We start from the raw sequence: 17,806 nt of genomic DNA on the forward strand, positions 1-17,806 counted from the left end.
ATGGGTATGATGAAGCCTTGCTCTATATAAAAATTAATATTTAAAATTTAACAGTAATTTTTTAAAATCTTATAAATTATGATATTATTTATCGATATACTAGTTAAATACCATAATAGTAGCTCTCATTTTCAGCACTTCAAGTTATATACCATAAATATAAATTTATAGTAATATTTATAATAATGTATCATTAATAAAAATTATTTATTGAAAGATAGCAGTATTTTTATCAAAATACAATAGAAAAAAGAATTTAGTGGCAAATATGACAAGCAATTTATCACTAAAAATTATTTTTATTATAGTGAATTAAATATAATCAAGAAAAATATGCATGAGTATCGATAGACTTTTATTTTGTTATTCTAATTCATATATGTCTATATTCTAAACTTCTTTTAGCTGTGACATAAATAAAAATAATAATAAATCATCTAAATTTTATAAAAATTATGCAATAAATAATTTATATTAAATAAGTATACATAATTTATTGATATTTCTTATTTTTTATAAATAATAAAGTTTCAAAAATATCAAATGATGAGATGAAATATATTTCCTTTTCTTTTATTTTCCAACAAAAGGAAAAAGGATTGATTTTTTCATGAAAAGAACTAATTATAAAAATGCCACATCTTGCTTAAAATAACTATATTTGTAACATGATATATTTATTTAATCCAACCAATTTATGTCCTCTAATTACTGGCTTGGTGGTTAAGGCTTTTTGAAATATACCCATAATTATGATTCAAACCCATTTTAAATAAAAGTTTGCATCTATATTTTTTTTATTTTAATATCCAAGAAATATGTGAGTCCACAGACATGTGGCATATGACCTACCCTATCTTCTTTAATCTAGAAGAAATATTTTTTTCTTTTCTTGGTGTCCATCTCTTTGTTCGAGGAGAGAGAGGTTTTTTTAGTGCATGAACTCCTCTCTTTCTTTCAAGGTTGCGTTCTAAATAACCTTATTTATTTCTTTAATTACAAATTATCATGATGATTATTTATTTTATTCAATGAGAGGAATAGAAATGTCGCCGTCAAATGAAAATCAAATGCTGGTATGATTTAATGGGTGGAGTAAAGTATAAGATAACTCATGAAGTAGAGTACAATACTTAATTATATTCTTGGCATACCATATGAGAGAGAACGGGGCGTTAACTCCTCTTTCTCTTCCAAGATTGTCTCTAAAAAATAAATTTTATGATGATTATTTATTTTTTCAATGAGTGGTGAAGCATTCCAACTCTCAAAATGAAAATCAAGTGCTAGTATGATTCAATTGGTGGGATAAAATAAAACGATTGATGAAGATAAAATACTTAGGTATAGGAGTATGATGCTAAATGTGTGCATGTTTCTTAGATAGAAGATGTTTCATAGGAGTAGCTTAAAATACTTGTATGGTCAAGACAATGGAGGCTAACCTAACTATATACATACATAAATATATAAAATATACATAAGACACACACACACACATACATACATACATACATATATAATATATATATATAGAAAGAGACTAGACTCAAATTGATCGGATTTGACTCCAATCTAGTTAAATTTTTCACCATCTTGCTATCCAATTTGCACAAATCTCCATGCAACAAAATTAAAGTAATGGCTACTTTTCAATTATTTATATTTGAAAAAATTATAGAAAAAGAATATATCATTAATACGAATAAGATTTAAGTTTGTATTTATTCTGAAGTATTTCTATTTATCGTATGGAGTTTGTTTTTATTTTAGATCATTTATATTTATTCTGTTTCTACTTATTTTGGACTTATTTTTATTTATTTAAAAAAATATATTTACTCTGAAGGGGCCAGGTTGTATTTATTATATCTAAGGTTTGTGTTTATCTTGCATTATTGTTGTTTATTGCAGGAAGATAGAAGTAGTATATCTTGTCCATATTAATGATCCATTAATATGAATGGAGCATATCATCTCCATCTTCTCGCGATAAATATAAATTATATAGGATAAATATAATCTTCAGATAGATATAAAATTTTCTAAAATAAATACAAAGCTTTTTAAAAATAATACAAATAAGCTAGAATAAACATAAATAGCTTTCTAGAATAAGTGCACATGAGTCAGAATGAACAAGTAGAAGCATTCCATAATAAACGAAAACTTTATAGGATAAACAAAAATATGTCACAATAAATATAAACTCGAATTGTAATGCTTAGCATGCATAAACTTCTATTTTATTGGCATTAATGGCTTGACTTTTTATATTTTGTACCCCATCCACATTAATGATCTAATCTTTTTATATTTTTTTATCCCATTCATATTAATAATCTTTTTTATATATTTTTTCAAATTGAAATAAATAAAAAGTGATCATTGACTTTTTATTTTCTGCATGGAGATCTATATGGATCAGATGGTTGGAAACTTAACCAGATTTAGAGTCAAATCCTATCAATCTGAACCTCATATCTAATATATATATATATATATATATATATATATGTGTGTGTGTGTGTGTGTGTGGTGTGTGTGTGTGTGTTAATATTTGCACGTGTATTGTAAAACCTTTTATGGTAAAGACAATGAGTTATGCTAGCTAACATTATGCAACTATTAGTAGAGAATGTATCTCTTTTTCTCACCCATCAATGGTTCACCCTCAACCTAGTCCCTCTATTTCAAATCAAGATAAAAGCTTAAACTAATCTAAGAAATATGTAATAAAAATCTGTACCAATCCATAACCAATTTCTTTTATATTTATTATTGAGTGCAAATGGATTATTATAACTTGATTTTACTATTGCACATGTATTCAAGAACTATAGCCTTCCAAGAAGATTATGGGTAAAGTGAGTTGTTAGTGGTAAGCTTTTTTGGAGGGGTGGCCAAGAACAGTAAGAAGGGTATTGGCCGCAGTCATTATGGTTATTTTATAGATTCAAAAATTTATAGGGTTTGAGGAGCTAAAAGAGGAGAAGATCCTTATTTAGCTTAATGTATTATTGACCCACTCCACATTAGCTTGAATTTTTTAATATTAATTAATTAATTAATATAGCATCAGAGCTCATGTTTACTACAAGTCATATGTTTGCCATTCCTATTACTTATTTAGTTGTATTAGGTATAATCTTGATTCATTTCAACCATTGTGGTTGTTATTCTGACTCATTTCAATTATATTTTGATTTGTTTACCCTTCCACATGTATGATTAGAGCTACACATGAGTGGAGGTGTTATGCCTGATATATATATTGTTGATCAATTTCCTATTAGCTTATTAGATTATTAACATCCTAGTTAAACAGACAAAACAAAATGGCCATCTTCATTTTCTTTTCCATTCATAGCATCTGAGGAGGATGGTGCCAATGGCGATTGAAGGGACACAAGGAACAAGAAAACCTATGTAACAAACGAGAAAAAAAAAAAAACAACTTTATATCTGCCAAACAACTTTGATAAACAAATATAAGAATAATTATTATTCTAGATAAACTACTAAAGAGTATGACATGTAGTTTAACTTCATCATATAATATGTAATCTTAAAAAGAACAAAAATATCAATGAATTATTTATTCACCCCTCAATGTTTTAATAAAAAATTATCAAATTTTAACTCGATCAAGCTCACTTGTCATCTTTATTGGAATGTCAAACTATACACATTCAACGAGACCTTTGTGCATATATGCTATGTGTATGATTATTCTCGTAACATTCTTATACGTGTACTGCACATGAGAGGTCGCATGGATGGCTATATTCTCATAATCTAACTAAATTTTTTTTAATATATTCACTCCAGGTCGGTGGGTCTCAGGAGCCATTTCTCTCATCAATTCTCTCTTGTGAGTACGAATTAAGGTTAATAAGATACATTTATTTAATATAATATACAAAGTGGAGCTTTTAAAATGCACATATGGAGTAGGAAAAGCAAAGGACAAAGAGGTGTTATTAAAAGTAGCACCTTCGGTGTTTAATTTGACAAAGCATGCTTTTAAACCCACTTTCTTTCTCTATTTGATTCTCATATGGGATAAGAAGCAAATGCTGCCACCTATAGCAGTCAATGAGTTGAGAAGTGCCTACCATCAGGGCATCCAGTACAGTAGCCATAAGTGGCTGTTGTGGCTCTAATGGCCAGCAAATCTGTATTTGTTCAAACTAATCGAGTTTTTTCTATCCTCTAATTTTACTGATCTCTCTTTTCCACTCCCACTACTTCTCTTTATCCAATCATTTTTAATATTTTGTAATTTTTATTTCTTTTTTCTTGCTATCTCCTTCTCCTTGATTGTTGGGTTGCAGACTTGTAGCCCATTGGCTACTGCTTCTTGCCCTCCTTATATTCTTACTAGGTGCTAACTACTTGAATACATTTGGCAACTGCTAGTTCTACATAGTAGTAATATTGTTGTTGGTCTTCTCCTTCCAACGGACCTTGATCTTTGGCTTTTTAAAATGTGAAAATTAATAGCTCTGATGCAATATATGATTAAAAAGAGAGAGAGTGTGTGTGTATAATAAATGCACACTTTTATTTAGCATATGATTAAAGATATATGTATCATAAAAGCTTGAAGGGATCTTATTGTATGTAGCCATCTAAGCATCTAGTCATTTGCTTAGGCTATATAAGAGGTCTAATATTGCTTGGCCTCGCTTAGACATTTTGACAACCTTGGGCAAAGAGTTGGAAGTGATTTTACCATATAATTAATAGGATCTTATGAAGTTTCTTGTTAAGATTTACAACTTCAACAAAGTCCAAACTTTGAAGAAAATAAAATGACAATTATGAATTACGAACTAAGAGATGGGCAAAGAATTGGAATTTGCATTTTATATAATGCATACATGTTATAGGCAATTCTTCCACGTAGCAAGTGTAATTTAGGGTGTCAGCAGTCGCAAACAAACTTTTAATCTACCTCACCATTGGAAACATGCCAAGCTTGAAACATGCAATTCCTTTGCCAAGATTAAGTCAATACCAATGGAGCTGCATGAAAATTAATAATTTATTTATTTAAAATGTATTTATCATTTTTTTTCCTATTATATCATTTCATGCTTTATGTGAGCATGATGTACGTGACATGAGATATGCTGCATGCCATGGATTGCACCAAAGTCAAATGAAAGACCATCCCCGAATCTTGATAAATTAGCTTTTAGTCTATTAAGACACATACAAATAGACCACCTTTGGCAATTTAAGAATGCCTCTATAAGTCTTACCAAAGTTCAGGCCCTAACTAATGCTTTCTATTAGGTTGGCTCATGTCATGTCTGCTATCCTTTTCCATGGCTCTTTTTGGTGTATTTTGAGTTTCTTTATAACCATTTAGCCAACCACTGGATACTACTGCTATGTGTCCTCCATTCTAAAATTTTAAGAATAACCCATCAAATTATTTTGGTTCGATCAAATTCTTTTGAAAAAAAATATAGATATTTTCGCACGATCAAATATCAAAATACAGACAAATGTATCAAACCATTTGATGGTACAAATTGAAAACTTTGATATGTTAAAAAGGAAAACAAAATAGATGGAACAATATATTATGCCTTCAAGGGTGCTTCAAGTACTATACAAAGTTTTGGGATGAGAGAGAAAGGACAGCGTCTGCATGCATTAACACTAAATCTGTACACAGAAACTGAGAATTAATAAATTTTAATTATTTTCAGATTTTCTTCCATAATTTTTATTTGAAATCTTTGCATTAAAGTGCACAACCATGTGGTAATTATTTATTACGGTGGTAATCTATAGGTCATATCTTTATAACAATGTGGCTGGCCATCAAGAAATATTCATTGCAATGATGATATCACGTTAAATTTTCACAATCTAATGAAAATGTTTGCATTTATCAAATATCGTATATTCATCGATTTTCGTGAATGATGTCCTATGCTAGCTATCATTTTCGATTGTTGATTGGATTGTGACAACTTCAGTACGATATCACCGTTGCTATGAATAGTTGAGCACATTGGGGCTGTTTTATAGATAGATGTGAGGGTGGTCCCAAGTCATTTAGAGATATTTTACCAATGATCATATGAATGCGCCATTTCTCATAAGATTTCTGCACACCAAGTGTTACACATCTGTCAGCTTGTATGAGGCATCACTCTGGTGAACAGTGATATGTTCGATCAATAAGTCAGGCAATAGAGATTAGAAAATTTGGATCTCATAATAACTCAAAAAGAAGACCCAACCTTATCCGTTTTTGTTTCTCCAACGTTAAGGAGCCAATTGACAAGATTATATATTTGGGTTTCTTTGATAACTTGTTTAATCATTTGTCCTTAGCCGTGACAATTTATGTTTAATATGCTTGATGTGGATGCTTGAGTCAGTTCAAACCCACAAGGATGCAAGAATATGATATTACCGGTTAGAAAAAGGTTTGGTTCTAAATCTGTCACCATATTATTCCTAAATCATGTGTGCAATTTAGTGTGCTGCATTCGAAATAGAATTTGTTTCCGAGATGCTGTACCATTTTATGAAACTTTGAGATTTATGTTTGATGAATGATGATAGTAAAGCTTCTCGCAAGTTCATGCAAAACTGTTGATAACACTTTTCTCATTTTGAAACATGTAGTTTAGTAATATTTTTTCCATGGGATGGCCATAAATATTGCCTCATTAAATGACCAAAATTTTTGTTTATCTCTTCAATCCTTTTTATGTATTTATTATATCCTCTAATCTCACAAAGCTGTCCATGGAATATAGTTCATGTATATATTACTTCAAAGCTTACTTGCTTTAAACTTTTTTGCACACCTTTGCATGATCCATTTTAATCAGGTTGTAGGTCAGATGCGTGTACATAACTTTACAAGTTTATTAACATTCTTTGCTTATAGAAGACACCAATTGCTTTCTTAAAGTGCCCAACTTTTTCCCTTTCATCATTTTTAAATGCTAAATCTTTGACATAAAGACTATGGTTTAAAATATTTATTTATTTAGATTCATGTATATGGACATGTCAGCATATTGTACTATTTATGTTATCGATTATGGTGAGCTAGAAAAGGAAACATCTGAAAGAAAATAAAGCACCCAAAAATAAAATTAGGGGGGGGACAGAAATCCAAGGTGCATCTAAGAGTAGGACAAATAGTTGCACCTATGTTCTCAATTTCTAACAAGATTATTAGTGCAGTATCTACTAAGGGCGAACGATGATGGCATACTACAAGATCTATTGTAAAATGGGTGCTGGTACTGGTGGATCTAATTAGTAGTTTTCTATCTAATGCATGAAATATAGTATTTTTTTCAATAAAAATATAGAATTATATATAAATGAATTATTTGCCTTTGCATTCACATTGATGTGTATATAATAGATACTAGTCACAAGGTCTGGCATAGTAATTATACAATGATTTTTTGAAAGCAATTAGTTCTCAGCATTAGCAGTTACTTTTAACTAAATCTCATTGTATGTTTCATGCTGTTTTTTATTCAAGGAATAATTGATCAATGATTATGACTGCATCAATTAAAATTGCTAAATAGTAGTACTCCTTGCTTTAGAAGTAGTGTGAGACATTCAGATGGGCATTTTAATTTCCAATCCCATTGAAGGAGAAAAAACACTGAAGCAACAAACTAGATAGAGAAAGAAATGATAACAAAACCACATGGCTTGAGAGAGGGGGTAGACTTCATGACTTTACCAACATATGACTCATTCAAAGAGTTTTCATTATAGATAGTAAACAATAGACATACATTGGGAATGCTGAAAATAGGGGAAGGGAAAATTAATTGGCAGTTGTTATGGTATGAGTTAACCAACCCTCGTAATAATTAAGAATTCAGTAATTAGGGAGAGAGCTGCTGCATTGTCCGACCCATGCAATATTACTTGATGATCACAATTACCAACCAATCCAATTTTCTTTTTTTAGAAAGATTTTAATTATTTTCTCAATATATTGAGAGATAGTTAAAATGCAGAAAGGACATAAGATATTTTTTTAAATTGTAATATTTAGTTTAACATAGGATGAAATTAATTACTTATCAGATGATAATATATTATGTAGAGATTTTTTGTGTATTATCTTGACTTTTGAGCAATTTACAAAATTATGTAGCTGTGGATTAGCGATCCGCTTTCTTTTACTTGTCTTTTGTTTGTCTAGCTATTGATTTTCTGATTTTTTTTAAAAATATTTACCAGGTAAACTCCAATATTAATTTGATAAAATGTGAAGATTTGAGCTTTTATTTTCTAGAATAATGAGAGATCTTTCACTCTTAAGAATATATTGAGTGATATGTTTGGAAAATAAAGCTATTTACTTCCAAGATAGTGTTTTTAGGATGGACTTCTTGTTTTTCCATATCTTCTTTAAATGGACTAGGAATAATTCTTCAATAAGATCCAATCCAACCAACTCTTATCTTTTTTGGCTTCTGTGAAGGTTATTCACCGCTCAATCCGACACTCTTCTTGGATTATAAATGAGTATTAGCCGATATGGCAACCTCAGAGATCAAAAGAAGATCTAAGGAACCACAACAAAGCCACCGTGCATATCAGCTTTCCTCGATCTCTAGATCAAATATTTACCAATCTCAAGATCAAAATCCATCCGATGACAAAGCCTCAATTCTCTCCTGACTTTGGGTGTTGGCCTATTCACTACATAGATGATCCCTAAAATCTCTCAGAAACCTATAGAATGTGGGTATAACCTGCAACTGCCACCAACGACTAACAAATTTGATCCGTAGGCACGACTCACTGTTGATAGCCAATTCTCCCCTGACTTTGGGTCGTTGGCCTATTCGACTACATAGATGATCCCTAAAATCTTTCAGAAACCTATAGAATGTGGGTATGACCTGCAGCTGCCACCAACGACTAACAAATCTTATCCGTAGGCATGACTCGCTGTTGACAGCCAAACTAACAATCGTGACCCTCGGATTAGTGGGTGAATTTCTCAACGGCCTATCATATCATGAAAACTTAGACATACAATTCTCCTAATAGAATATGATGCCCTTGCCTGAGCCATTGACTTAGCACATATTTTTTCTGTAGTTTTCTAGACATGAGTGAACCAAGCATAGAAATAACTAATAGTTAAACTAGAAGTGTACCAATAATGTCTCCCTCAATTAGGCAGAAGGATCATAGTGTGGTGGCCTTGCCAATCTTTTACTGCATTAGTTGCTAAACTGATTTGCAAGATCCCCCAAGTGGTCCCAAAAATCTAGCATGAGGACAAAGCCATGCAATCTTACTCATGCCATTGTGGTTGTTCTTAGGACTGCAACATACAGAAAATAGCAAAAAAAAAAAAAAAAAGAAACTGAATAGCAACAACACAAACTAAACTTTCATTAATTCTAAAATGAGAAGACTCTAAAATGCATTACAACGAACACCTAATGTGCATAACTTATATAGCAATTGTTATAGTAAAATAGTCTTAAAACAGAACAACAACCTCTATAAAATGCTCTCCACCAACTACTCATATAATCCCACTACTAATAAACTGTTAGATGTATGCCCTAGAAGCCAATCTTGGCTAATATATTTTATATTTTTAGGACATAATTTTATACTTATTGGATAGTTATATTATCATTTATGTTTATATGTCTATGAATCATCCAAGGGATTAACAAGATGATAACATATTCTCAAAAAGTTAAGAATTTGAGACATGTGTCATTGATGGCTAATTTCTAAATTGCTCCTGATCATAGGATCATCATGGGGATGGTGATTGATTGAATAGATCAGTGCACGGATCGCTTCCTTCGAACAGATGGGTCTCGAGTCTGCAGTGTAGAGACGTTGGAGCGAGAGTGTAGGTGGTTGTTAGAGAACAACTAGCACTGAGCGTAACCAACACAAGAAGTCACATGGATGTCTGCTCACTCGTTAGTGACTTTCTCGATGCTGCAGTTGTATGACTGGTCCTCTGATCTAAGATGGCACTACTGCTCGCAGTGAGGCTGCTGGAGTTTGACTGACACATCAACATGGATCTCAAAGAGCCCTTATAGTGAATGTTAGTGACTGTTGGTCCACTATAGGAGTGGGGTGTGCATCAAGATGAGATCTATCGATCTTAGCAGAAGAAAGTAGTTCTATGAGATTTAAGAGATTGAATCCTTAAGTATATGACCATAGCATTGTGATTGATGAAAAAAATTTTCATAGAGTCACATATAGACTCGAGCTGATTGAATCTATCATACGACCGATGTTGAGGTTTGATGATTCATCCATCACCTCCATCTGATTGGAACTCATGATAGAGGGACTATATCATACGCTAACTGCACCTAGAGATTCATATTTTATTCTGCTGGGTTGCCACTACATACTACTAGATGTCATTGGTGGATTGTGAGACTCATAAGGATCATCTTGATGATCAATGATTCTTAGTGGGCAGAGTTAGAATTATTCCAATCCATTGAAAAGTGTTTCAATGATATTATGATAGAGATCACAATATATCTCACTATCAAACGGAATAGAACCTATGAGGTCACACACAAAAAAGTTTTTGACTGATCAGAAGGTTGAATTACGATTATGAATCGTAAAAAAGATTTGATTATCAATTTGATTGATAATTGATCTAATATAAATATTATATTATGTAACTCGCTAAAGAGTTAGTGAGTTATAGGAGGATTAATTAGCAATAGGATTGCTAATTGGGTCAATTTGATTGAGCAATGGGACTTGTATCAAGTCCAATTTGATTGGATTTAATTTGACTCATTTTGGATTTGATTTGATCAACCCTATAGGATTATAGGATAATCCCAAAAAGATCGAACGATTAAACTCAATTGAATTAGAATTTGGGTTTGACCCAATTCTTAATTAAACTAGGATATATGTATTTTTAATTGGACTAAAAATCTTCTTTTCATGGTGCACTAAATTTTAATTAGATTAGGATTAAAATTGAGTTTGACTCAAGCATCAAGAAAGAGTCCAATTGGACTAGGACTTCTCCTCCAATTAGGAGATATCTAATCCAAATTAATTGGGCTCCAAATCATATTTGGATTCCTATTTATTTGAGTCTAATCAAGTTCTAAAATGATTAAGATTTATTAGTGTTTTATTGAGATCAAAACAGCCATCTTATGATAGAGTCCCATATTCTGAAAACTCCTCTCTATGTCTTAAAAGAGCCCCACGCCCAACTTATTTTGTGTGCCCAAAAGTCCCACGCCCAAACCAGCTTTACGCCACTTTTTTCTCCCCTTCTAATGTTAAGAAAGAAAGGTCATCATCTTTTTTTCATGTGTAAAATCTGGGCGTCAATTGGTTGTGGGCGGGCATCCAAAATTTCCAAGAATCCTAAGTGTTTAGGACTCTATCTTCTACCCTATCTAGGACTCTTTGTTAGCCTATATAAACCCCACCTATATGGGACGGCAAGGAGAGACAAGCACCAAGTTTTGACGCTCAAAAGGAAGTGCATGGAGGAAAAAACTCAAGAGAGAAGGGGCGGCATCCATGGTCCTAGGCGTGAGGTTTGTTTCAACTATCTCTTCTTTCTTGCAACAACCAAAGGTTGGTTGTTTAGACATCTCTATCTCCTCCCTTTTGTCCATATTTAGACATAGATGTCTCCTCCTCCTTTTATCCAAAAGTTGGACAAAATTTTTACATCTCTATTATAGAGATTTGATGCATGAATTTTAAGAAAAAAAGAGAAGAAAGGTTCTTCTTATGATCTCTAGCGTAAAGATCAAGATCCTCCTATATCTTCTTATTCTCTAAGAGTGTCTTAGGAGAAAAAAATTTTTTCAACCATCAAGATGCGATCTCTACAAGGGAGCTAGCACTCCGATGAAATCAAAAGACTTCTGATTAGATCAGAGTCTTGTATGGATATCCATAGAGGTCGGACGTATGTACGGCTAGAAGAGACCTTCGAAAAATATCCATGATCATCGTTCATATTGAAGATTGATCCATATCCAGGTATGATTTAATTTATTTTTTTTATTTGATTTTTATATCTGAATCTCATCTCGCATATGATGATTCTGATTATGGTTTGAAGATATAATCTTATACATACTTAGATTAAATTAGATTTAATCTGAAAATTTTTAAAATTTCACTGTATACTCGATTTGTAAAATCATGCATGTATGAAACCATAAAACTTCAACATAAACAGTATCCACCAACTAAAGACTAAGTCAAATACACAAACAAATGACTAAATCAAATAAAAAATCTGAAATATGGATTGAAAATCTGAGACAGATTGAATCACATCTCCAACACAGTCCCTTGATTCAAGCTACGTAAGCTAAGTAATGATCTTAGCTTCTCGAATTTGTTCTCCTAAAGTACCTTTGTGAAAATATCTACCAACTGATCTTTTGTGTTGTAATATTCATCTTGATCTCACACCTTGAAACTAGCTCCCGGATAAAATGATATCGGACCTCAATGTGCTTAGAGCGTTCATGAAAGATAGGATTACTTGCCAATGCAATTGCTGATTTGTTATCACAGATCAATGGAGTTGCAGCTGCTTGCTTGTCCTTTAAGTCACTTAAAATTTTTTCAGCCAAACAGCTTGACAGGCTGCTGCTATGTAAGCTATATACTCGGCCTCTATACTTGATCATGCAATTATAGGTTGCTTCTTAAAATACCAAAAAATCAGCCCCAAGCTAAGAGAAAAATAATAATTTGTAGTGCTTTTTCGATCATCTGCACAATCATCCCAACTACTATCAGTAAATGACAAGAGCTTGAACTCATTTACCTTGGAGTACATGATTCCAAAGCTTACTATTCCTACCACATATCTTAAAACTCTCTTTGCTGCTCCAAAATGATGATTACTTGGACTATGTATAAACCTAGAGATGAGGCTCACTGCAAATATGATGTGAGGCCCTATATGAGTAAGAAAAATTAGACCACCAACCATACTTTTGAAATTCTTTTCATCAGCTTTATCAGAACTATCTTCAACCATCAGCTTGTCATTTGAATTTATAGGTGTTTTTACTGGTTTGCAATTAAGCATATGAAATTTTTTTGATAAATCAGTAGCATACTTCTTTTGAGATAAAAAAATATTAAAAAAATTTTGTACAACCTTCATGCTCAAGAAATATTTCATTTTTTCCAAATCAGTCATTGCAAAAGTTGACATCATATCTACCTTAAAACTTTCCATCATTGAAATAGAGTTTCATATGAAGATTATATCATCAATATAAATGCAAACTATGAGTATTTTAGTTATACCTTGACACTTCTTGTAAAGAGTTGGCTCATTTTTGCTGTACTTAAAATCATTCTTAATAAAATGATTAAATCGATCTTGTTGTACCAAACTCTTGGGGCTTGCTTTAAGCCATGAAGTCTTTCTCTAGCTTGTACACCTCCTCTTTGCCCTGGATCTCAAACCCTTCAGATTATCTAACTTAAATCTCTTCTTTTAAGTCACCATTTAGGAAAGCTGATTTCACAACAAGTTAAAAAACTTACCAACCATTTTGTACAGCCACTGCTAGAACAGTCCTAATAGTCTCTATTCTAACAACTGAAGAAAAAGTGTTAAAGAAGTCAATATCTAGCACCAGTGCATACTCTTTAACTACCAACCTCGCCATGTGTTTTTGCAAAGATCCATCAGCATTAAACTTTGACTTGTAGACCCATTTCAACCCAATAGCTTCTTTCACATTTGGCAAGTCCACTAGCTTCTATATCTTATTTCTTTCTATTGCTTTAATTTCTTCTTTTATTGCTTTTCTCCACTCCTCATACTTGGATGCATCTTCATAGCAAGTAGGTTTTGCAATAAAATATGCTAATTGACATGCTTCATAAATATCTACTAATTTTTTTATCTTTAAAGATGATCTTTCAGGTGATACATCAACATTACTAGAACTTGTTTCTTGATCATTTTATCCCAAAGATATACCTTCTTGATTAGATTGCCTCACAAAAATGTTGTCACTACTGAAAATAGGTGCATTCTCTTCTTCAATTGTATCTCCATTGCTGTAACACTGTATTTTCAGACTAATTTCAAATATTTTGCTCATTAAAAATAATATCTCTATTGATTTCTAACTTCTTAGTCAAATGATCATACAATCTATAACCTTTGATCTCACTTGAATAACCAATAAAATATATTTCTTACTTTTATTATCCAACTTCTCTCTCTTTTTCTTTGAAACATGAGCATATGCAATGCACCCAAAAAATTTTAAATTTGAAACAGAAGATTTGCAATCATATCATACTTCATAATGAGTCTTACCATTAACTACGTTAGTTGGTGAGATATTTAGCAAATACACTGATGTTGCTATTACTTCTGTGACCTCTTTTTTTTATAGATATCTTGTTTTCTCTATAATAATTTTATTTTTTCACTCTGCTACTCTATTTTATTGAAAAGAATAGCCTGCTGTGAGCTGCCTATGAATGTCAAAAAATTTACAAAATAGCATAAACTTGTTAGATGTAAATTCACCACCCTGATCTGTCCTTAGTGTTTTCAAATAAAAATCAGATTACTTCTCTACAAGGGCTTTAAAATGATCAAAAATAGTATATGCTTCAGATTTTTTTTTTAAAAAAATACACCCATGTTATTCTAGTAAGATCATCCACGAAGATCAAAAAATTTAAATTTTTGTTAAGTGAAGGTGTTTTCGTTGGACCACAAATATCAGCATGCACAAGTTGTAATAGATATTTGGCTCTCCAAATTTTTTTCTTTTCAAATGGAGATCTATGTTGTTTGCCAAAAATATACTCTTCACATAAATTATGATCACTATGTGATATTACAGGCAAACAGTCACTAAATCATATTTTTGCAAGTATTCTAAACTTCTAAAGTTCAGGTGTCCATATCTTTTATGCCACAAGAAAGTAACATCACCATTTTTCACCTTCAAAGCATTGATTTTCAGATTTGAAAAATTTTTTGAAAATATCTTGTTCTTGATTCATAAAACTTGTAGCAATTAATTCTTTATTTTCTTTCTTATACAGCGTGCATTTGTCATTATAAAAGATGGCATAATACCCCTTATTCACAAGCTGTCCAAGACTGATCAAATTCTGAACTAAATCAGAAACATACATCACATAATGTATAAGTTTCTTACCATATTTTAGGTTTACAGTAACAATATCTTTTTCTTGCATTGTTACATACCTATCATCTTCTATTTTAACTTCAGATCTTATAGATTCATCAAATTTTACAGACAAGACTTGTCACCAGTCATATGGTTGCTGCAACCACTATTAAGAAATCAAACATTCTCACTACAATCAGTAGAAGAGAGGCATGATAAAAATAATGATTTACTGTTTGCACCTTCATTTTTCTCAACTTTTTCTTCATGAAAATTAACATGATTTTTACTTCTATTCTAACAAAATACTTTGATGTGACCAAATCTACCACAATTGTGACACTTAATGGGATTTTGATGCTTGTTATCTTGACCTTGAGGAGAATCATGAAAACTCTGATTATATGAACCTCTTCCTTGACTCCATCCTCAGCCTTTTCCTCTTCCACTTTTTTTTTGAGTTGTAGCCTCTTCTGCGACCTCTTCCAAATTTTGAAGACTAATCTTCAGCTGCACCTTTATTGCTGTCCTTCTCACTAGTTTTCATCTGAAAAACTATTCCGTGACCCTTTTATAGCCTGTTCAAATACTGTTCATGTGTTTTAAAGAACCAATCAAACCATTAAAACAAAGTTTAAACAGATCCCTAGATTCTTCAATTGCAGCCACAATATGATCAAACTTAGAAGGTAGGCTATGCAAAACTTTCTCAATAATTATTTATTCAGTTAGTTTTTCACCAAGAAATCAAACTTGATTAACAATCAACTGATGCATATAGAGAACTCTTGAATAAATTTAAAATTTTGCATAAGAAGAGACTCAAATTTTCTACGACATATTTGCAACTTTATCGAAACCATCTTGTCTGACCCCTTGAATTCTTCCTTCAATATGTCCCATGCACCTTTTGATTTTGTAGCCCCAATGATCTTCAGAAAGATTTCATTATTTACTGCACTTTGGATGTAGAACAAAACTTTGTTATCCTTCTTCTTGTTCTTCCTCAGTTCTATCTTTTGAGCTGTTATCACTTATCCTCATCATCATTAAATCTATTCTTAACCAAAATCCACAAGTCATTTGACATACAGAAGGTTCTCATCTTTAGACTCCAAGAATCATAGTTCTCACTTTTGAGAATGAGAAGCATCTGCTGAGAGATACTTATAATATTTGTGTTCACTGTCATGACTAGAACCACTAATGATAATTTCTTCACGTCGAAGCACCTTCCTCTTTACTGCAATAATCAAACTCTGATATCACTTTTTTAGAACTGCAACACATAAAAATAGCAAGAGAAGGAAGTAGAAACTGGACAACAACAATACAAACTAAGCTTTCATTAATTCTGAAATGAGAGAACTCTAAGATGTATTGCAACAAATATCTAACGCGCATAACTTATATAGCAACTGCTACAGCAAAATAGAGCCCCAAAACAGAACAACCTCCATAAAATGCTCTCCACTAACTACTCACATAACCCCATTACTAATAAACAGCATCCACTAAATAAAAATTAAGTCAAACACACAAACAAATGACTAAATCAAATAAAAAATCTGAAATGTGGGTTGGAAATCTGAGACATGGATTGAATCACATCTCCAACACAGCCTCTTGATTCAAGCTACATAAGCTAAGTAATGATCTTCACTTCTCGATTTGTTCTCCTAAAGTGTCTTTGTGAAAATATCTGTCAATTGATCTTCTATGTTGTAATATTCGATCTTGATCTCACATCTTGAACCAGCTCTCGGATAAAATGATATCGGACCTCAATGTGCTTAGAGCGTTCATAAAAGATAGGATTATTTGCCAATATAATTATCGATTTGTTATCACAGATCAATGAAATTGCAGCTGCTTGCTTGTCCTTCAAGTCACTTAAAATTTTTTTCAACCAAATAGCTTGACAGACTGCTGCTATGCAAGCTATATACTCAGCCTCTATACTTAATAATGCAATTATAGATTGCTTCTTAGAACACCAAAAAAATCAGCTCCGAGTCAAGAGAAAAATAATAATCTGTAGTATTTTTTCGATCATCTGCACAATCATCCCAACTACTATCAGCAAATGACAAGAGCTTGAACTCATTTATCTTGGAGTACATGATTCTGAGGCTTACCATTCCTGCCATATATCTTAAAACTCTCTTTGCTGCTCCAAAATGATGATTACTTGGACTGTGCATAAACCTAGAGATGAGGCTCACTGTAAATATGATGTCAAGTCTTATATGAGTAAGAAAAATCAAACCACCAATCATACTTCTGAAATTTTTTTCATCAGTTTTATCAGAACCATTTTCTACCATCAGCTTATCATTTGAATTCATGGGTGTTTTTGCTGGTTTGCAATTAAGCATATGAAATTTTTTCGGTAAATCAATAGCATACTTCTCTTGAGATAAAAAAATACCAAAAGAATTTTGTACAACCTCCATGTCCAAAAAATATTTTATTTTTTTCAAATCAATCATTGCAAAAGTTGACATCATATCTACCTTAAAACTTTCTATCGTTGAAATAGAGTTTTATATGAAGATCATATCATCAACATAAATACAAACTATGAGTATTTTAGT

Source organism: Elaeis guineensis, chromosome 8 (assembly GCF_000442705.2).
Source record: "Elaeis guineensis isolate ETL-2024a chromosome 8, EG11, whole genome shotgun sequence".
Classification (NCBI taxonomy): Eukaryota; Viridiplantae; Streptophyta; class Magnoliopsida; order Arecales; family Arecaceae; genus Elaeis; species Elaeis guineensis.